At 37.4% G+C, this 22,906-nt stretch overlaps 1 protein-coding gene across 1 annotated transcript in view; it reads left to right on the top strand.

Annotated features, from left to right (window-relative positions):
• Positions 1–22,906, top strand: part of IQUB (IQ motif and ubiquitin domain containing) — a 121,331-nt gene that overhangs the window by 57,555 nt on the left and 40,870 nt on the right. The window lies entirely within an intron of this gene.

Raw genomic sequence — 22,906 nt, 5'->3', positions numbered from 1 at the left:
ATTGATGGCACACTCAAAATAGGAAAATTCAAGGAGGGTTTATTTACAAAGGGCCTTATTATAAAGTGTGGGCAGTGTGTAGGGAAACTAAAGGAATAGTGCATGAACCCTGGGCCAGTACGAGATAAGCTGTCTCTACCGCTAGTCTCCAATGAGCCTGGGGAGGGAGAGGTCTGAGAACTCAGAGTGTAACGTAGATATATGAGAGGATCAGAAAACAACTGTCAAGGGATGGCCAACCCTAGATGGTCTCAGGAACTGGAGAAATAAATACTCTAATTTCATACTTCTCCCTTCCTCCAGTCTCCTGCTTGCATTTCCCATTTATAGAACCCAGAAGTAAAGCAGGAGAAATAGAAGTCTGTTGGAATAATTCATGCAGCTCTGGGGCAAAGAGTAGAAGAGATAATGGGAAAAGTGGAGCTGGATGACTAAATAGAAGATATCTCGCTAGAGAGAAAGAATTTAAAGTGAAACTCTATAACTCAAGTAGCAGTATTTCACACACACACACACACACACACACACACACACACACGCGTGCACGCACGCACAATAATTTGGGGGTGGGGTGGGGGGAGAATCTTTCTCCTAATTCCAATCAGTAGATAATGAGCTGTTCTCTTAAGTTTAGTGATCAAGGAATTCAATCTAAATATTAATATTTGTTCTATATAAATATTTGCCAACATTTCAACAACATATTTTGTAAGATATCTACAATTTTTTTTTAATTTAGCAAAATCGTGGTACGTGGCAATTATTTTTTTTTTTTAATTTTTTTTTTTCAACGTTTATTTTTTTTATTTTTGGGACAGAGAGAGAGCATGAACGGGGGAGGGGCAGAGAGAGAGGGAGACACAGAATCGGAAACAGGCTCCAGGCTCTGAGCCATCAGCCCAGAGCCCGACGCGGGCTCGAACTCACGGACCGCGAGATCATGACCTGGCTGAAGTCGGACGCTTAACCTACTGCGCCACCCAGGCGCCCCCATGGCAATTATTTTTAAGGAACTAAACATCAAAGGAACAAAGTGCTATAATGCTGTTAATTTCAAGGTTTCATGGACAATTCAGACATTCTGGGAACTTGCTAAATGGTGAATTACAGATGGGGTTAGACTGATCACTGATAAACAGGTAACAACTTAAGGCAGACAAGAGTGGGTTTACACCGGAATGTAAATTATCAGATTTTCACAAGACAATGTAGGAGAATGCCCCATCTTAGAGGTGGAAGGGTGGGGAGGCAAGCAGCAAGGGAGAAATATTCAGATAGGGACAAATAAGAGACTTTGAGAATTCTTCTATTTGCCCCAAGGTGAAGCAACTGACTAGATAGCGTTTGCTCTTAGTATAGAAGATTTTGGAATACAACAAGGAGGGGTGGACCAACCAGAGCAATTAAATTCATTAATGGAAAGGGGCAGTACCTACAGGGCTGGGAGAATAACCATTAAGCGGAAAACACAGCTCAACAGCAGAAAGACTTTCCTCAATAAAGTCAACTATTCTGGTAAACACTTTTCAATCCTTCTAGAACTACTCGTTTTACACAGCTATCTGAAAATCCACAGCAGAAGGGACGAGAAGAGGTATCTGGCTAGAGAGCCATCAGTGGGCAGAGTGGGGGCGGAGGGGGAGTCAGGTTGCTACCCACTAAAATTTTAACTCCAGCATACTGGAGAGCAATGACTTGTTGAGCAGTTAGGTTCTCCTGCTTCCATAGTATCTGCATTCCTCAACTTTATGGCCTGATGAACATATTTCCCTCAGCCCACTAACTAATGAAGCTGTAGAAGGTGTTTCCTTCTTTCTCTTTTATGAAGACTGTATTATATGGTTACAGGCCTAACAATAGAATAGAACAATATTTTACAAATTGCAAAACAAGCTGATCAAGAATAGTCACTATATATATGCGTGTATATATATGTGTGTGTGTGTGTGCGCATGTGTGTGTATACATGTATATATGTGTGTGTATGTATACACATATGTACATATGTATATGTGTATATATATATATGTATAAATATAGTGACTATTCTTGATCAGCTTGTATCTATCTATCTATCTATCTATCTGGATTAAAAAATTAAAAAGGGACCCTTCTGAGGAATGATATTCACATAACAAATCTCTTCATTCATGTTAAGGATATTTGATAGCACTTTTCGTCCTTTGGGGAGAAATTGATACTGGGAAAAAATTGCTATTACCCAGATAAACAATTGCTAAATTCCCAAAAACAACACATAAATGGCAATGACCAGCAGGTTTCATTCTTGAAAGAGATTTGATGGATTAGCTCAAGATAGTTCCCTAGAATTTAGAGGAAAGGGACAAAGTGTTCAATAAAATGTCTACTATAGGAGCATTCAGAGGGATAAAAGTGTTCCAAGTCTTTTTAATGGGAGAAGTTTCAACAGATAGATAGGAAAGTAGATATTAAAATATTTAGTTAAAAAATTTAAAGACTAATGCTAGCAGAATGAAAATTGAATTATAAACTCCACATTTCTGGAGGCAAAAAGGGAACAACAAACTTGAGAACTATTATGAAATAAAGCATTTTTGTTTTTATTTTCTAAGGTGAGCAGGAAGAAGTACATATAAGAAACCAGGTTAAAAAGTCACAGTGTGTAAATTCAGATAGGTAAAGTTATCTAGTGAAGGATAGTTATTATCATAGTGTATCCAAAGAGTGAACTATTTGCTGTGTACCAGATATATACCCCAAATGGAATGACATAGAAAGGTTAAAAATAATGATACTTTGTAAAATTGCAATAGTCCTATGTAAGCAGACAACAACAACAAAAAAATGGTAGCAATATTAATTTCCCGGATGAAACTGAGAAGAAAAACAGCAGAGCAAAGAGAGTTACTTTATCTTGATAAATTATTATTCACAGTATAAATGAATAATTAATCTCCATGTTAGATACAAAAGTAAGTTTAAAAAAAGTCATTTGAAAGACAATTCTCCATAGGCTTCTTGCACTTCTGAATGTCTTTTGAGCAAAGGTAGTAGTTCTGCTCTTTTTTTCAGACTTATTTTGAAGGATGTTTGTGTAGCAAGCAGTCTTGGAAGATAGGGATAGTGTTTACTGTTCACTATAAAAGATTCAGAGTCTCTAAGCCCAGTATTTCTATCCTGCAAACAACTCACTGTGCGTGCATGTGGCGTCTGGACCTTGTATCACCCTGGTGGAATTAGGGCAAAATGCTGATATTCTGGCCGCTGCTATTTCTGTGAACAATAGATTGTGCTTCATCCCTGACCTAGGAGTCTCATGTCTTCCACTCTCATCTACGAAATTCCAGCAGGCAAATTTGTTAGCATCTCAGACCCTTTGCAGTTCTTGACCCAGATAACCTTAAAAATGAAAATATCGTGAGTCAAGAGGTAGAAAATGTTTCTCCTCTCTTTCCAGGGGTACTGGGTGACTGATTGCAATTCTTCATCCTATTGAAATGTGGCAGGATTATGTAACATGCTTTGCCCAAAGTATTATGCAAGTAAAATTGTCTTGTGTCGCAAATGAGCATTGAAAGAACGAATAATTCTAAAGGAATATCTATAGATATTCCTCTAAGAAATAGAAAACGAGTGAATACTCCCCAACTCATGAGGCCAACATATCCTCGATACCAAAATTTGACAAGGATAGTACAAGAAAATGATAGGCCACTTTCACAATGAATATAGATGCAAAAATCCTGAACAAAATATTAGCAAAATAAAATTTAAAAACATATTAAAAGATAAATAATGTCTTTTGCTGGATATTCTTCATTTGCTTCTTCAGATTTCCCTTCCACCCTTCTCTTCTCTGTTGTGTGCCCTTAGAGGCTGCTCTTTAGGCACGTATCAGTGAGTGTATAATGTCCTCCAGTTGCATCTGGTCAGTGGGAAGCATCAGCAGGACATCTGAGATCTGGAAGACACACAGAGGTTGGGTATTGATTCTCTTGACTCCTATCTGATTTTTGGTCTGTTGTCAGTGACTGCATTTATCTGCCGGAGGCCGTATCTCCGATTGTATGTATGGTCAGCCTTTCTACTCTATAACTCTCTTTGAGTTCTGAGACTCATTCCTTTACTCCTTCAGCTTATAGGTGAATTGCTTTCTTTTGTAGCTAGGTTGAAGGTGCTTCACTTTTTTATTTTGATTTCCTTAAACCGTGCCCTTTCCTTTGTAAACCCTTTTCTAAATACTTCTCAAATTCACAGTTTGAGTGTGCCTCCTGGACCCTGACAAAAACAGTAACTGGTACCAGGAACAATCCTAGCAAACAGACTTTAAAATGGAATCTAGGCTTGGGCTGCTCACATATTTGGAGAGCATATGGATAACCTCCTTGCCAGGGGGAAATAGGACACTGGTAATGTGCACCATGCGGTAGCATCATGATAACTCAAAATATCACAAGTGGTGGTGCACAAAGGGGTGCATGTGGAGGATAAGCATAGGGAGATCAAATGGCTGAGCCAACTAGTCACTTTGGTGGCAAAGATTATGGCATAGGATGGTACTTCTTACAACTGAAAGGGTTCATAAGGAAAGGACAGACTGAAAGCCTTGAAGGTCCAACACAAGGCCCAGATAGAAATTCAGAAAACCTTAATGATAACTCTAAAGAAATTACTTATCTCCTGTGTTTACCTGTCAGATGTAACTGGGGATTAAGTCTAGAGCCTGACTGGAAGGTTTACAGAGTTATACTGTTAGTAAAGTGTGTACCCAGGCTAGATCACATTAAGGTAAGGATAGTGGTGAGGAAGAACAAACAAGGTATGGTCGGGTATGGGTTAGCCTATATACTGAAAGAGTTGTAGGATCGTGTCAGTTTTTATCAAGAGTTAGGGGAGCATGTATAAGAGTTTATTCTAAGACTATTAGACCAAAAAGGACAAAACAAAAGATTGCACCAAAGCAAATTCATGTTCTTGCCTAGAATTCAGGATTTACTGTGTTGGCTTGAGGCGCTGTGAACTGCTAGATATGTTTACCACTAGAAAGTGACCTATATCAATGACCTCAAAATGCAAGAACTTCCCTCGAAAACATTATTCAGGAAAATGGGTTGTTGGGGTGGATCTATTATGTGTGACTTTCTCAGACACCCCTTAGAGGTGTCAGTACTACACAAGAGGATCTTCGCCAAGGCATTAAGAAATGCAGTCGTGAGTGTGTTACCAGCTTCCCTGAAAAGCTCTGTGGTGGCTGTTCCCTATAGGCTGGAGATGACAGTGGGAATATCGTTATGGAATTTGATAACCTGATTTTATGGGAACAATGTGATCCCCAACGCTAAAAGCTGAGTGGTGAAGCTTAACCATCAGAGAAAAAGAGGGCAGAGTTATAATAAAAAGCCCTAGGAGCAAAGTGATTTACCCTGAAGAGATTTATAAGGATGATTAAATGATAATCAGATCCACGGGGATGAAACGGACAGTCATATTCATTTTCTAGAGCTCCTGTAACAAATTACAACAAACTGAATGGCTTAAAACAACAAGTATTTCTTTTCTCACAGTTCTGCGGGCCAGAAGTCTGAAATCAAGGTGTTGGCAGAGACACTCTCTCTCCAGATGCTATGTGAGAGAATCTTTTCTTGCCTCTTCCAGCTTCTGGTGGCTCCAGGCATTTCTTGGATTCTTTGGCTGTAGTATTCCAATCTCTGCCTTTATGGTCACATGTGGCCTCCTTCTCTTAATGTGTCTGTTTTCTGTTCTTCTGCCTCTTATGTGGATACTTATCATTGGATGATTCACTAAGTGACTACATTACTAAAAAATGCCCATAATAAACTGTATGTTATCAGATTGACCCAATCATAAAGTTGAATGTACACAGCATCATTCCATTGTGAAGTGGAAATTGTATATTCAAGAACACCCTTGTAGGTTTAGAAGTTACAAGTAAACCACATGAAGTAGATACTTCAGACTCCCATGTTATATACTCCTACTGCTTTCCCCCTTACCCCTCAACAAACAACTATGGCTTCATGGACAGTTGCCTATGACCACTGAAATGGAAGGAAAAAAAGAATTGGTTTACAGAAGGATCTTCACACCATAGTGTCAATAGATGATCCAGTTTAGGGAAAGGTCTGCACATATGCTTCCCATTTTACTGCAGCTCCACTTTGGAACGCCATGGAAGACACTATAAAGAATTCTCTCGAAGGGAAGACTTTCAAGTGGCACATCTTGTTATCTACTTTTTGTGCAATGGGAACATAGTTGGTGGTATAGATCTACAGAGATCCATGGGCAGTACCTACAAGGTTAATCAACTGGAAAGAGACTTAGAATAATATTTTTTAAAAATTTTTTTTAACATTTATTTATTTTTGAGACAGAGAGAGACAGAGCATGAACTGGGGAGGGTCAGAGAGAGGGAGACACAGAATATGAAACAGGCCCCAGGCTCTGAGCTGTCAGCACAGAGCCCGACAGGCTCGAACTCACAGACCGCGAGATCATGACCTGAGCCGAAGTCGGCCACACAACCGACTGAGCCACCCAGGCGCCCCTAGAATAATATTTAAAACTTGATGATAAGGAGTTTGGGGGGGGGGGATGCATTTGGGTAAGCATGTCCTATGTAAGTGCACTCCAGATGGCATCTGCTGCAGAGGATGCTGTCAGTAATCAAGCAGACAAGATTATTCCTCCTATGTATCTCAATCAGCTTCTTCCACCAGATTTCTGGTGTTTGCTCAATGGGTTCATTCACAAACCAACACTGACAATATGGATGGAACTCATCTATGGGCTTAACAACAGGGATTTTGCTTCACCTAGTCCCATTTGGCTACAACCACAGCCAGGTGTCTAATCTGCCAATAGCAGAGGACAATAATAAGCCACAAGATGATAATATTCCCCAGGGAAACCAGCTGGCAATCTGATGGATAGTTGAGTATATTGGATCTTTTTTATCAGGGAAAGGGCATTCTCATGAATATAGATGTTTAATATGCATATGGACTTGTCTTCCTTGCTTACAGTATTTCTGTCCACACAATCATTCACGGACCTACAGGAAGTATTACTTATCATTATGGTTTCATGTATTACATTACCTTCAACCAAGGACTCATTTCACAGAGGAGGAAGTGAGACATTGGGTTCAGGCTCACAGAATTCACTGGTCTTACCATGTCCTTACTACCTAGAAATATCTGGCTTGATTAAATTCTAGAATGACCTACTGAAGGGTCAGTTATGGCATCATTGGAGTGACAATACCCTGAGGGGTTGGAGTGCTGTCTTACAGGATGTAGTATATGCCTTAAATCATTGGTCAGTATATACTGTCTCTTTCAGGCAGAATGCATAGGCTGGGAAAAAATGGGTAGAACTAGCTAGTGGATGTTGCTATCTCTCCTATCCTAAAAATGCACAGAACTGGGAACAAAAGATAAAGCTGAGTGTGACCCCTTTCACTGTTATGCCGTGTAATCTACATAAAATTATCACTGTTCATCCTTTCAACCTTGTACTCAATGGATTTGTAGATCTTAATACACAAGGAAGAAATTCCTCCAGGGAACACAGTAATATTCCCACTGAACTGGAATTCAAGACTCACAAAGCAATTCTTTAGAGAGCATAAATGGTCAAGTCAGTGTGTTTAAGAGAACAGGTCATAATTTCTATTTTTTGTAGATTGAGAGCTACCAATACCTGGTTGAGAAAAGAATATTTTCACTTTTTTTTTTTTTTGGCTTTAAGACTATTTTATTCTCATTAGATCTCATAGGAGTCCCTGGCAACTCCAAATGATACTCCAGATAGTATGCCATGGTGACCTATTAGAAGCAATACACCATGTTGCTTTATGGGAATTATGTATCACTCCATAATGGGCATTATAAAACATCATTTTGGACTCTCAAAACTGTCACATATTTTATATATATATATATATATATATATATATATATATGTATATATGTGTGTGTGTGTATATATATATATACATACATATACACACACACACATATATATATATATATATATATATATATATATATATATATATGACTTTCAGAGGGAAAACTGAAAAAGTTTAGTTAAAATAATATACTGGGGGCTCCTGGGTGGTTCAGTCGGTTAAGTCCGACTCGGTTTTGGCTCAGGTCATGATCTCAGGTTCATGAGATTGAGCCCCGAGTTGGGCTCTGTGCTGACATCATGAAGCCTGCTTGGGATTCTCTCTCTCCTTCTCTTTCTGCCCCTCCCCCACTCACACTTGCTCACCCGTGCATGCATGTGTTTTCTCTCTCACCCTCTCTCCCTCTCAAAATAAATAAACTTTAAAAATAAGACTAATATACTGGATGCTCTTTGCTTGAGAAGAATGTATATTCTGTTGGATGATGTAGTCTATAGACGTCCATTATATGCAGCTAATTGATGGTGTTGTTGAGTTCAACTGTGTTCTTACTAATTTTCTGGATGCTGGATCTGTACATTTCTGACAGAGGGATGCTGAAGTGCCCAACTATAACAAAATAATCCTAATTCCTCCCTTCCATCCCTTGTATCATTGCTGTCATTCATTTCACTTACATATAAGCATACATAAACATATATATGATATACAAACACACGCAAAGTCATTTTGCTACTGTTTTTAACAAAATGTTATCTGTTAAATCAATTAGGAATACTGTTCTAGTAGGTTGTGACTCACTATTTGCCTGTCATTCTCTCCAATATAAGGTTTGTCTGTGACCTTACTTCTGTTATGGATGTAAAAAGAGTTGTTGATTTTTCAGTTGGCTCAGCTTTTTATTTGTTAGGACAGAGTGGGCACTTCTAAGCTTTTTTACATGCTGTACCAAAACTCCCCTAGATGTTCTGGGCTTGGAAGGAATTCATAATCCTTTTGCCAACTTAAATTTAATGTACTGCATATTTTTATGTTACACATCTAATACATATAAAATAGATTAAAATATTAAAATATTACCAATAAAAGTCAATTTAAAAAAACATATACTCAATTTTCAGTCTTAATGATTCAGGAAGAAATATTTCCACTATAGTCATTATATGTATGCATTTATATAATCAGGAAAGGAAAATACATACTGAACTATAAACTTCTCAATATGAATAGTTTGTGATAATGACAATGTCTGCTTTTCATCGCATATTACAGACAGCTATTGCAAGATGTTTGTGAAATCTACACTGAATTTGAACTTCTTTCCCACATACAATGAAGAATTAAATTACAATTTGAACAAATACATGCTAAGAGTGTTCTCAGATTCTAGAGAGCTGATATATTTGCATTGTGTCAAAACTGAAATTAAGAGCATATCAAAAACTGAATTGAGCAATGTTTAATCATTGCTGATTCAAGTGACTTGGAGTGAAGATCAATATAGGGGATGCAGAAGCAAATTGATACTGAACAGAGTGTAAAAGTTTTGTACAAGTCCGATGACTATATTTTTCTGACTCTCCAATAAGGTAATATACAGGAGTTTAGTATTTCCTGCTAGTATTGGATTTGTGAGTTGAATTAGGTACAAGAACAAGTAATGAAAGAAGGAGACTGAATTATTTTTCCTTAATAGCTTTTCAAATTGTTATCTATATACTTACAGATATGCATTTTCACACCCTGGATATGCCCCTTGTTTGTTTGTTTGGTTGGTTGGTTGGTTGGTTGGTTGGTTGGTTGGTTGGTTTTTTTCCTACCTTCTCTCCCATGCCTCTACTTTATTCTAATCTTATTTTATTTTGAGGCCAGCTCAACTGTACTTCATGATGTGGACTAGTTACTGTGCCTTAGGGCCACAATGTTAAGTAAAATGCTATCCATGCCCTAAAGGAACCTATGTAGATAGATAGACAAATAATTGTGACCTTTCTGTGCTTCTTCATCCATAAAGTAGGCAATACTTCTTAACTGACTGAGTCACCCAGGTGCCCCCCCAAGTAGGCAATAGTTCAGCAGCAGGATTGTTAACAATTAAGACTGTTTATGTAAAATATATGGGAACAGGAAATGTTAAATGTTTGTTAAATGAAGGATTAAAGTTTGCTGTCTTTAAGTGCTTTTAAAGACAGCTTAATTTTCTTTCTTTTATGATTTCATATGCAGTATTTTGTTGGGGGACACGCAGAATTAGGTCTTACCCTCTAATGACGGGTCATCTGTTTTAGTGGCCTGCATGCTTGTTAACAGTGCCATGGCTCTGTGGGAATTTGTCCAACAGCCAGCGCGTGCTAATTTGACCTGCAACTCATCCCTTACCTTTATTGTTTCCTTTTATTCAGAGCTCTGCTTTAAGCAGAACTCTGCTTTCTACAGCTAAATGTTCCAGGTGTATGAAGTGTGAACAGCTACTGTGATACTTTGCAGCTATGAACTTTACGAGCGTTCAAGAGGTTATTATGAACTTCCTGTGGCGCTTCCTCAGAAAAAACCATCTTCACAAGAGATTTCTCTGTAAATTGTTTGCTTCGTTCTCTCCGCCACTCAGCTTGGCTCCTCACTAATGCTGTGTTTGGCAGCCTCCAGTGGTGTTCCTAACCTGCATTTATCTTTCCCAAGTTAGAAGCAGCTGGGCAATTTTAGGAAAACAACAACTCACTAATTCTTTCATTTCTAATTTGTAAAGCCAGTAATTCTCTCAAACTTTAGGATCCTGGTTTGGCTTTGAAACAAAGAACTATATATGGTCTTAAACTTTCTAGGCTTTATAATTTACAAATATCCTCTTAATGTGAGAGTTTTAAAAATGCCAGTTACTAGAATAACAAATTTTCCTTACCTGTTTTTACGTTGACATGAATAAAACCAACTGGAGTTGGTCTCACATTGTAAGAAACTATTTCATTTGTATCACACACAGCAAGTAGCCAGAAAAGATCCTTGAGTTGAAAAAATTTTTAAGTTGCTTTCAAATAAATAATAAAGACTTCTTATCTGCTAAAAAAAAACCCCAGTTGTTTTATAATAACGATATGTTTTTGTAATTGTTTTCTTTGGAGAAAATTCTAGAGAGACTAATTATTTTTAGAATGAATTTAATGTCTGCTGGTTTTCAAACTTAAATTACATTATTATTTGACTGAACTGAACTCCTCTTGATCTGCCTTTTAAACGATCTTTTCCTTATAAATAACTGTTAGGGAAAAACTTACTAAGTAGGCCAAAATGCCACATACTGGTCAGGCTCCCTCCAGATACGAAAGTAGGGAGAAGGAAAGCAGCCTTGGATGTTCGACAAATTATAACAATACTTTGTTTTAAAAACATCAATATAGTGGGGCGCCTGGGTGGTTCAGTCAGTTGAGCGTCTGACTTCGGCTCAGGTCACGATCTTGCAGTTTGTGGGTTTCAGCCCCGCGTCGGGCTCTGTGCTGACAGCTCAGAGCCTGGAGCCTGCTTCGGATTCTGTGTCTGTCTCTCTCTGCCCCTTTCCCACTCACACTGTCTCTCTTTCCTTCAAAAATAAATAAACATTAAAAGTAAATAAATAAAAACATCAATATAGTAATAAAAATGCTATAAGAAATAGCAAAAATAGTCTGTTATTCTTTTAATAAAAACCGCATTACACAAGAAATAAATTTAAAAACCTATGACTCACAGAAAGGATCCTAATTCCCCCAATATACCTATAGTTGCAATTTTTACTTGCAGTGGTTGAAGTGTACATAAGAAATTTATTTTTATTGCATCATTTCATTATTGAGGTAAAATTTATAAAGAGTGAAATACATAGATCCCATGTGTATAATTTAATGATTTTGAAAAATGTGTACATCTGTATGACCAATATATTATAGAACATAGATACGATTTCAGAAAGTAGTTTTGTGGCCCCATACAGTCAATTCTTACCCACCACAGACAATCACCATTCTGACTCCAGTCATCAGAGATTAGCATTGATGGTTCCTGAGTTTATATTATAAAGAACTCTTTTGTGCCTGGCTTCTTTTGTGCAATATAATATTTTTGAGATTCCCTGATGTTTAATGCCTTGGCAATTTGTTAATATTATTGTTGAATGATATTTTATTTGGATTCTCGCCAGGCTCTTTGGGCTATTATAAATAAGCTGCTATGAACTTTCTTTTACCAAGCCTTTTTCTGAACACATACTTTCATTTCTATTGAGGAAATATCTAGAATAAAAATTGTTACGTTGTAGGGCAGATATATTTGCAACTTTAGCACAATGGGCTGAACAGTTTTCCATAATTGATTATATTTTACATTCCACCAACAATGTGTAAGAATTGTATTTGCTCTGAATCTTCACTAGCAGTTGGTGGTATAGGTCTTTTTGTTATCTTATTGGATGTGAAGTGGCATCTTATTATAGTTGTAACTTACATTTCCCTGTTGACTAATGAAGAACAACTTTCTATGTTCTTACTGCATCATTCTTACGCATTCTGTTGGAAGGTGTTTCACCCATTCTTCAGTTGGATTGCTTTTCTTAGGTGTTAAGTATTCTTTATACTTTGTGAATACAAGTCCTCTGTCAGATACATATTGGCGGCTCTTTTCTTCCAGTCTGTGGCTCTCTGTTTAATTGTATCGTGTCCTTTCGTGAGTAACAGTTTTTAACTTGTGAAAGTCCAGTTAATCAGTTATTTTTATGGTAGTCAGTGCTTTTGTGTCCTAAGACAAGTTTGCCTTCCCTCAAGTTGAGCAGGTATTCTTTCTTTCTACTTGTTTGTAGCTTTAGCTTTACATTTAGGTCCTTTACATTTAGGTCCTTAACTCATCTGAATGAGTTTCTGTATATTAAGTGAAATTGGGATTGACTAAAGTTTCTTTTTTTTGTGTGGCTCTCTAGTTGCTAGAGCCATTTGTTGAAAGGAATTTCCTTTGTCCCTTCTTTTATTGGTACTTTGATTGTATTCTTTGCTTGTCTCCATTGATATCTGCTCTCACTTTTATTAATTTATTGTTTCTATTTATTTTGGGTTAATATGCTTATCTTTCCCTAGTTTCTTCAAGTGAAAACTTTGAAGAGAATTGATTTTAAATCTTTTATTCATATAAGCATTTCATGCTATAATTTTCCCTCTAAACAATGCTTTAGCTATACTCAACAAATCTAAGATGTTGTCTTTTCAACATCAATTTATGATATAAGAATGCAAAATAGTCAAGTGCTATTTGACTCTGTGCTTATTCTATTCTCATATAACCTAAAGGCACATTTCAAAGAAGAAAAGTTTGAGGCAGGTTTCTATTCATATGCAATTATATGTATAAGTGCATAATTTGACTTTGGGCATAAAAATGAATTCCTCTAGAATAATATACAAGTATATTACATAAACCAAATATATTAGATTTTTAAAACTATGCAATTTAAGAGGTAAGAGTATTCACTCAAAGTAAATTTATTTTAGTACTCATTTATAAAATCCAAATGACGAATACCCGCAACTTTAATATCAAATCAAAGATTGCTATCTTTTCTTTCTCTCCTTTTCTCTTGTTCTGTCCTCTGAATTGTTCTGATGATACATTATGAGGAAGGCTAAATATGCCTCACAAAAGTTCGTATTTGTTGGAAAAATTGACCCTATCCTTGGGAAGGAGTACTGCTCAAGAAACGAAATACACTTTATGCAATGGTCTGTGTTTTTATTTGCCAGCATTACTCAGAGAATGGTAGCCACATTTTGCCTGTCCAGGGCAGAAATGCCAAAAGCATTTCTGACTTTAATATTTATTACCCATAGTATATTTGTCTCCTATACATGCATATTGTCTAGAGTCGTGTGGCTAAGCCCATAGGTTGAACAGGAAATCAAACTTCTAATTTTATAGTGTTTCCATATATCTCTCTTAGGCTGGAATGTATATACCTATCACAGCTAAGGAATTAGAAGGTGTCGTTGAAAGGTGTTGAGGTACATTGGAAGAGACTTGGGTTTTCATCTTGATGCAGTTTACTATGCATTTGATTTTGGATGAGTAAATTATTTCTCCATCTTCTCAATGAACCGTTTGGTCCAGATAATCCCTATGGTGCCTTGAAGCTCCAGAATTTTAAGTCTACGATAAATGCAAACCAGATCAGAATTTGGTGCTACCATTTGTTACTCAGTCATTATAATCAGTTAGTCTCCAAATTCAGAGAATTGATAAAACTTTTCAAATGACTATCAATTATATCTATTATTTTTCGCATAGACTTTTAACGACTTTTTTTTTCACGTTTTAACCCAATCGGCCCAAAGAAGCCTATGAAAATTACATAAATATTACTAACTTCAAAAGACCTTTGCCAATGCAATATTTTGGTTAAGAATGCTTTTTATTATGTTATATACTTTAAATACATTCTTTTCAAAACTTAAGACTGCAGATTGTAGATTTAACTCATTCCGTTGTGGTGGCTATGAGAGACGTCATTCAGCTTTCGCTGTGGGGAGCACCCTCAGCCGGCAGACCTAGTTTTGGCTCTTCGGTTCCACCACTGAGGTTGCACTGAGGCGGTACTTTCCTTGGACAGCTCCAGCTAGTAGTAGTAGTGGGAATAATAGTGCCCACCCATTCCTGGGAACACGGAGGGGGGCGGGGCCAAACACGCAACTTGGGACTCTATATCCAGAGTCAAAGCTTTCTCAGAGCCGCATTGCAGTCTGAGGCTTTTCCTACTTTACTCTTCTTCCTTCCTCTTCTTTCAAAGGTGTTAGGATTGCCTTGTGCTCCGAAGGCCATCCTGCCAGCTCCTGCTCTTTCTTCTTCTCTCCATAGGGTTTTGTTTCCTAATAAATCTCTCGCATGTTTAATCCTGCCTTGGCGGGAGGACCAGAAGTGACATAAATTTTTGTACAACGTCAGCCATCTAATATAATTAATAAAGCCAGTCCTCAGAGTCAACACAGCCAGATTAGACTTCATTTCTGGCAGAAAGTCTGGCTCTTTTTACCAATTTACATTAACATTGTAGTAAGAATTTTCCGCATATAATAAAATTACGTAAGGTAAATTATGGAATATATCTCTTAAAAGATTACTGAAAGCAGTCAATTCAAGATTAAGATGACATAAGAAGTAACGTAATTAATGGGGCTCCTGGAAGGCTCAGTTGGTTGAGTGACCGACTGTCGATACCAGCTCATGTCATGATCTCCCGGTTTGTGAGATCGAGTCCCACATCAGACTCTGTTGACAGTGCAGAGCCGGCTTGGTATTCTCTGTCTCCCTCTCTCTCTCTACCCCTCCCTTGATCATGCTCTCTCTCTCAAAATAAATAAACTTAAAAAAAAAAAAGAACTAATGTAATTAATACTAATGTAACTAATGTAATAAGGTTTTTGGAAGATCATAAAAACAATAATAAATTTATATGGTATTATTCATTACTTAATTTTAATAATGCATTGTATAAGTAGCTAATATAATTTATTTATAAGGCAAAGATGAAGCTAAAATGCGTAGTATTCCTTAAGTAAATCAGTATACATGCATATATTAGACTGTGATGTTCAGCTTTTGGAAATAATTAAAAAATAATTATGTATGAAAAATCAGAAATAACTCCAGTAATTTTTTATCTATTTATTTATTTATTTATTATTTTTTTTTCATTTAAATCCAAGTTAGTTAACATATAGTGTAATAATGATTTCAAGAATAGAATTTAGTGATTCATCACTTATCTATAACACCCAGTGCTCATCCCAACAGGTGCCTACTTAATGCCCATCACCCATCTAGCCCATCCCTCCCCCCAACACCCTGCCAGCAACCTTCAGTTTATTCTCTGTATGTAAGAGTCTCTTATGGTTTGCCTCCCTCTCTGTTTTAATCTTATTTTTGCTTACCTTTCCCCTATGTTTATCTGTTTTGTTTCTGAAATTCCACATATGAGTGAAATCACATAATATTTGTCTTTCTCTGACTGACTCATTTTGCTTAACATAATACATTGTGGTTCCACCCACATCGTTGCAAATGGCAAGATTTCATTCTTTTTGATTGCTGAGTAATATTCTATCGTGTGTGTGTGTGTGTGTGTGTGTGTGTGTGTGTGTGTGTGTACACAACATCTTCTTTATCCATTCATCAGTCAATGGGCATTTGGGCTCTTTCCATACTTTGGCTATGACAATAGTGCTGTTATAAACATTGGGGTGCATGTGCCCCTTCAAGTCAGCATTTTTGTATTCTTTGGATAAATACCTAGTAGAGCAATTGCTGGATCGTAGGTTAGTTCTATTTTTAATTTTTTGAGGAACCTCCATACAGTTTTCCAGAATGGCTGCACCAGTTTGCAATCCCACCAGCAGTGCAAAAGAGATCCTTTTCTCTGCATCCTCTCCAACATCTGTTGTTGCCTAAGTTGTTAATTTTAGCCATTCTGACAGGTGTGAGGTAGTATCTCGTTGTGGTTTTGATTTGTCAGTAATTTTTTTAAATATTAAGATTAAGCTTTTCCTGGGGCACCTAGGTGACTCAGTCAGTTAAGCATTTGATTTCGACTTAGGTCATGATCTCATGGTTCGTGCAAGTCCTCTATTGAGCTCCACACTGACAGTGCAGAGTCTGCTTGAGATTCTCTCCCTCCCTCTTTGCCCCTCCCCCACTGGTGTACGTGTGCTCTCTTTCTCTCTCTCAAAAATAAATAAATAAATAATAAATAAATAAATAAATTTTAAAGAAGATAAAAAAAGATTAAACTTTTCTTATGTATCAACAAAAGGAAAAAGTATATACGGCTAAAAACTAATTGATCCAGTAACTACTTATTTTTATTTTTTTGTATTACTAATAGAATATGATAAATATTGGGATGCCTGGCTGGCTTGGTTGGTTGGTTAAGTGTCCGACTTAGGCTCAGGTCATGATCTCACAGTTTGTGGGTTTGAGCCCCATGGCAGGCTCTGCTCAGGCAGCTCAGAGCCTGGAGCATGCTTCAGATTCTGTCTCTGTCTCTCTCTGCCCCTTCCCCGCTCCTGCTCTGTCTCTGCCTCTCAAAAATAAGTAAAATGTAAAACAAAAATTTTTTTAAAAGTATATGATAAACATTAAACATTTTATAAAATAACTAAAATTTTATAAAATAAACTAAAAGAATGAATATACTTGAAGTGAAGATTTAGTTACGTATACACATTATATATACATATGTGAAATGCACATAATTTAATCATATAATTTGACAAAATATGTTAATTATATTGCCCTACTGTATGCTTTAATTCTATCAAGTTTAAATGGTATCACATCAAATTTACACCTACAAGTTTTATTCCTTGTAGTTAGAATGGTACAGTACTTGTTCTTTGGTTATTGGGAGGTACTTTTCATTCCACCTAATCACTCATTCTGTGGAGAAATATTGGGAGAAATGGAAAAGAAATGCTCATCCTTGAGTAGAAAATAATCCATTTCCACCTCTATGTTTTCTTTCATATATCTTTTTGCTTTACTTACATGTTCTTTAGAAATTAATTATTTTAATAATAATTTAAGGATGCTGAGATTAAAACTATTGAAGGAAAATCCTCATTCTGATTAACCATGTTCTCCAATTCTCCAACATACCTGATTTTGGATCATCCTGACAAGGACCAAAATTCCCAATTTCTTCATTTTTTTTTACCTACAATTGATATAAGACACAGGAAGACAAGATACTTTCATTAAGCTAGGTTTGGTGTGCTTTGATTACTCATTAAACGAGGTTCCACAATAATAGTATTTGTAATTGCCCCTTAGTTTATTGCCTTGGTAGTCATTACTCCCTAGAACAATGTATCATAGAGAGATTCCTATGACCAAGGAATCATTAGTTATGGTAGGAAATGGGATGTTATGAAGAGGGAGATGAAAAATAGAATCTACTTGATGCTAGAGTGCAACTGCACGTTGAGAGTATGAGAAATTAGTTCCTTCAGGGGCGCCTGGGTGGCGCAGTCGGTTAAGCGTCCGGCTTCAGCCAGGTCACGATCTTGCGGTCCGTGAGTTCGAGCCCTGCGTCAGGCTCTGGGCTGATGGCTCAGAGCCTGGAGCCTGTTTCTGATTCTGTGTCTCCCTCTCTCTCTGCCCCTCCCCCGTTCATGCTCTGTCTCTCTCTGTCCCAAAAATGAATAAACGTTGAAAAAAAAAATTAAAAAAAAAAAAAAGAAATTAGTTCCTTCAAACCTTGGTGTCCTTACACCCCTTAAAAGTCCTCCTATACCCTCCACCCCCAAGGCCATGCATTTTTCAGGTTGAAGATTTCTGACTTTGTCCTCCTTTCCCAACTATTACTGGCCCTTACTTCTTGTATAAAAATTCTGGAACCATCACTGACCTAAATGCTGTAGACATTTGAGCTTGCAAATCCAGAGTACAGTCAGAGGAGGCAGGAGAAAAATGGAGAGAAAAAAAATTAAAGAAGAGGAAACGAAAGGAGAGATGCAAATCTTTATCTATAGAGGGAAAGAAAGCACACATATGTACGCACGAATAAGGATGAAGAGGATGTATAAACTAAGAAAATAGATACAATGGTAGTTTTAAAAGCACTTGATTAAGATAACTGTTTTGGATTTTGATGTAAATCTTAGGGTGAGTTATAACTTCTCTTTGAAATATCCATTGATCCAATTGTTCCCAAGTAGAGGGCCCATTGGAATCACCAAAGGAACTTTAAAAAATACGGAGTCCAGTCCTTTTCTAGACCTACTGAATCAGAATTTCTGGGATAGAATCCAGGATGCACTTTAACAACCTATTTGTGTGTATTATTATATTCTCATAAGACACCTTCCAGGTCTAGGAAACTGCAAACACCATGTGGGGACACTGAGGAAGGATGACAAAGGAAGGATTTTTTTTTTTAATCTCCAGAAATTAGAAAATGAGGAAATAATGATAGAACTTGCTTTTGTGAGCATATTGAAGAAAGAGAGCCAAGACGAGGACACAAGAAGTAACCCAAACCTCCTCCAATTTCTGACTTTTGAGGGGCAGTAGAAGAGAAAGGTTTAAACGGGCGAGCTAGGGTTCAAGAAGGACTGGCTGACCAGGAACAGTGTGCACAAGGGTCTGGAAACATAGTAGTCAAAATCAAAATCACTGGGAGATGAGCTGTGCTAGCAGCAGATTTTGTCCACTTCATAAACATGCCTGGACCTAGATGCCTCTCATCTTTCGAAATCTCAGCCTAGAGAGGTCACCTGGATCCAGCCCTCCCTTTATCCCACCTAAGTCACTGCTTCTAGCGTTTTCTCTCTTCTGTCCACCACTCACTCTCGGACTCCCCTTATCATCTCATAATTTCCCTTCCCTCTCAGATTTCTTTCCAGTATCATTCACCATCTATATCTGCTTAGCTTTCTGTTTCCATGGTGAGTCTTGTTTTTTCATAATCGATGAAGCTGAATTCTTGTTACCGATCCCTTCATTGGGGAATCCATTGTTACCAGGAAGAGCATTGGCAATAGGCACTGGGCTAGTGATTAAGAGCATTTTCCTATTTATCACTAAAAAGTAGAAGTAAATAATACATGAATGAATATAGATTCCAAAATGCTTTCACTAATGAAACCCTGACATATGCACTTCTTTTTTTTTTTTTTTTTACATTTATTTATTTTTGAGAGAGAAAAAGAGAGAGACATAGTGTGACCAGGAGAGGGGCAGAGAGAGAGGGAGACAGAATCCGAAGCAGGCTCCAGGCTCTGAGCTGTCAGCACAGAGACCAATGCGGGGCTTGAAACCACAAACTTTGAGATCAAGACCTGACCTGAAGTCAGACGCTTTACTGACTGAGCCACCCAGGTGCCCCATGACACTTTTACTTCTTAACCCCTCCTGCAATGTACAAGTCATCCCTGGTGAAAAATTCCTGTTATTTAACCAACTTCTCTCATGTCACAGACCAGGCCTATGTCCTCTGTTCCACTGTAAAAATGGAAAACCATTTTTATCATTTTTTGTATAATAACCTCTCATTTGATACCTAGAAATTGTACAGTGAACTTTTTCACCCAAGTTTATTACTTATTTCCACAGTTATTATAATAAAATTTGAAATATCTTTACAAAGGGACATACCACCCCACTGCCTTTAACTCCAGCTTTACCATATTTATGGGAAGAGCCATAAGTCAGTTTTCCCCAAGGCTACTCTTGATTTTAGGTGACAGAACAAAGGCTACTTGCTGTAGGTGTATAGACTCACACCTGTTATCTCTTCTTGAGTCCAGATCTGTAGTCAGTTCCTCTGTAAATCTCCCTCTTCTAAAACTAAATGTTCAGAAAGGATATCTAAACTGATGTAAGGCTAAGTTTTTTCAGCACAAGTGATTTCTCAAAGCTCTATGCCACTATTCTTCATTCCAGCTATTAAAATTCATAGCAGCAAACTCTGTGAACACTGGATCTATGTGGGTTGGAGGTAAATTTAGGCCTTAATAGAGGATGTCACTCACAAGGCAAGATAATTTAAAGATGGTCTCTTTATATTTGAATTTCAAAGCACTACAGCAGGAAGAAAGAAATGTTGCCAGTGTAAATTTATGTATGATATGGCTTCTGAAAAGTATCTCTAGAGTCAACATATGGATCACAGAGATCCTATAATAAGCCTGGATAATGAAAAATCACTTATTTTTATCTCAGTTTATTTTTAAAGATGATTTTATACATTTTGATATCCACAGGAGCCAAAACTGTATTTCCACAAGGAGAAAGACATGTATGGTAATCCAAAAGCCTGACGCCAAGTATCTGCCCCCAAAACTTAAAGTTATAGGATGATCTCATTTGACCATCTGGGAAAACAATATTAAATAGATAAATTCTAAACAGTGGCCATGATCTGCAGTAGTAATCTTTTTTTGTAGTTGTATACTGGCTCCCACATAGGTTGGCAGTAACAACTACAAAGGTAATTTTGGCACATATAGGCATAGAATATCCAGTTAAATTGAGATGTTTATTCGCTACATTTTTATTCGCTAAATCTAGCAACTCTTATTATAGAGGTATTTCTTTGGCCTTATGTGCCTCATTTCTTTTGGCAACAGGCAGAGAATTGGAGACTCTCACTAGAACCAGAAAAATTATTCATTATACCTCTATTTTTAATAAGCTTTCTTCATTCTCCTCCCCATGCCTTTCATTCTCAAAATCTATAAAGCTCAGCAAAACCGAACCAAACAGAACAGGGAGAAATTCATTAATGGCATTTTAATTTCACTCTTATCTGTGCTTATCTATATAGATAATTTACATTATTATAGGGATTTTAACATGACAAACTGTTTGTGTTATGTTCCAACCAATTTACAAAGCCCTACCGGAGCAGCAGAAGGTGTCCTGCTGCCTGCTCTAGATTCCCTGACGTTCCTCTGTAAAGTGTCTTACATTTTTAATAAATTAAGAAAATCTGTGTGCTAGTGTACCTGTTAACTAAGCCAGGGAAGCCAACTCTTTGGGTCAAGGAGAGGCATCAGGGTCCTGTTTCATATTTATGTAGAATGTACATCTCGTTCTTTGCAAGACACCAAGGAAAACAAGCCTGGATTAAGTTCAGGAAGAAGGAGGGAATGAGAGAGTGTTGAGTGAGGGCTGGAGAGGAGCTGAAGCAAGTGTGTCATCTGAGAGAGGTTCTTTGGAAAGGAGAAAGGCACTGCCCTGATTCCATCCCCGCCCCCCCCCCTCACTTCACAGCAGGGGCAGCTGTTTGAATCACACCATTGCTTAGGCTTCTGGGGCTGACTTGGATTCCAAGTTCTTTTGTCTTTCTGATGTTAACTTTAGTTGCCGTGTCATCATTCTAATTTTTGTCCTACCTTTTTTTCCCTTGGAACCGATTGCTTGTTCACTACACGTATCTCTAGGAGATTTCCCTGTGATTATTGTGGGAGTCAGTGATTGGGAAAGGAGGGTGGGCATGGGATTTCACAGTCATTCAATGAGAGTTCTGTGATATTTTTATCTTTAGCTTAGTTTATTCTGGTTACAGTATTTGGAAGCAGATATCTTTGATTTTATTTTTTAGGCTTAAATTTGAAGTGAGATGATGTAGTTTCTTTCTTGCAAGTCTCATAAGTATACCCAAAGCATTTTCTATCGTATTTAAAAGCAAAAATGATTTGCCAAAAAGTGATTGGGGCTCTCTTTCACCCTCCAGTGTATTCCCTCATTCGGTTGGCCCTTCTCTGACCTCAGAGCCTGATTCCCTCATACTGCATTCTGTTTTCCCACTAGGGTATACTCTATCCCGCTCTTTACCTTTTTCTCCTACCTGTCAATTCATTTGTTCATTCAGTTATGTATTAGTTCATTTTGCAAATAATTATTATCTACCATGTACTGTTCTAGGTGCTGATGCACAGCACTGAATAAAGCAATGTTCTTGCCCCCATGTGTATGTAGGGGTGAGAGACAAAGTATAAGTAATATAATGTGTAAGTATGTAAACACACATAAATATTTAAATATAAAAGTATAAGCATACAATGTCAACCAGAGATAAAGACCATTAAGGAAAGCCCAATCAAAGTAAGAAGAGAGTTCTATTAGTTATGGTGGTAAGGAAAGGCCTGTTTGATGAGGTGATATTTGAGCAGCAACCTGACTAAAGCAAAGGAGGAAGCCAGATAAATAACTGGGTTGAAGAGTTCTGGGCTGAGGGAACAATAAGAAAGCCAGTGTGAGAGGAAAGGAGATCCAAGTGGTAGCCAGGGGCCAGATCACACAGGGCCTTGTGAGAACTTTGGGATTCCTTTTCATGAAAAGGGACAACATTGTAGGGTTGTAGATACAGGAAAGTAACAAGGTGAAATTGATATTGTAAAACACTGTTCAATGGCACTTCCCCAAAATACTAGTTTTTTCATGCATTTGTGGCTTTTTATATACTATTTCTTCTGCCCT

This window comes from Leopardus geoffroyi, chromosome A2 (assembly GCF_018350155.1).
Source record: "Leopardus geoffroyi isolate Oge1 chromosome A2, O.geoffroyi_Oge1_pat1.0, whole genome shotgun sequence".
NCBI classification, from domain to species: domain Eukaryota; kingdom Metazoa; phylum Chordata; class Mammalia; order Carnivora; family Felidae; genus Leopardus; species Leopardus geoffroyi.
Note: the sequence above shows the minus strand (reverse complement) of the source record. Positions and strands in the feature narration are given on the sequence as shown.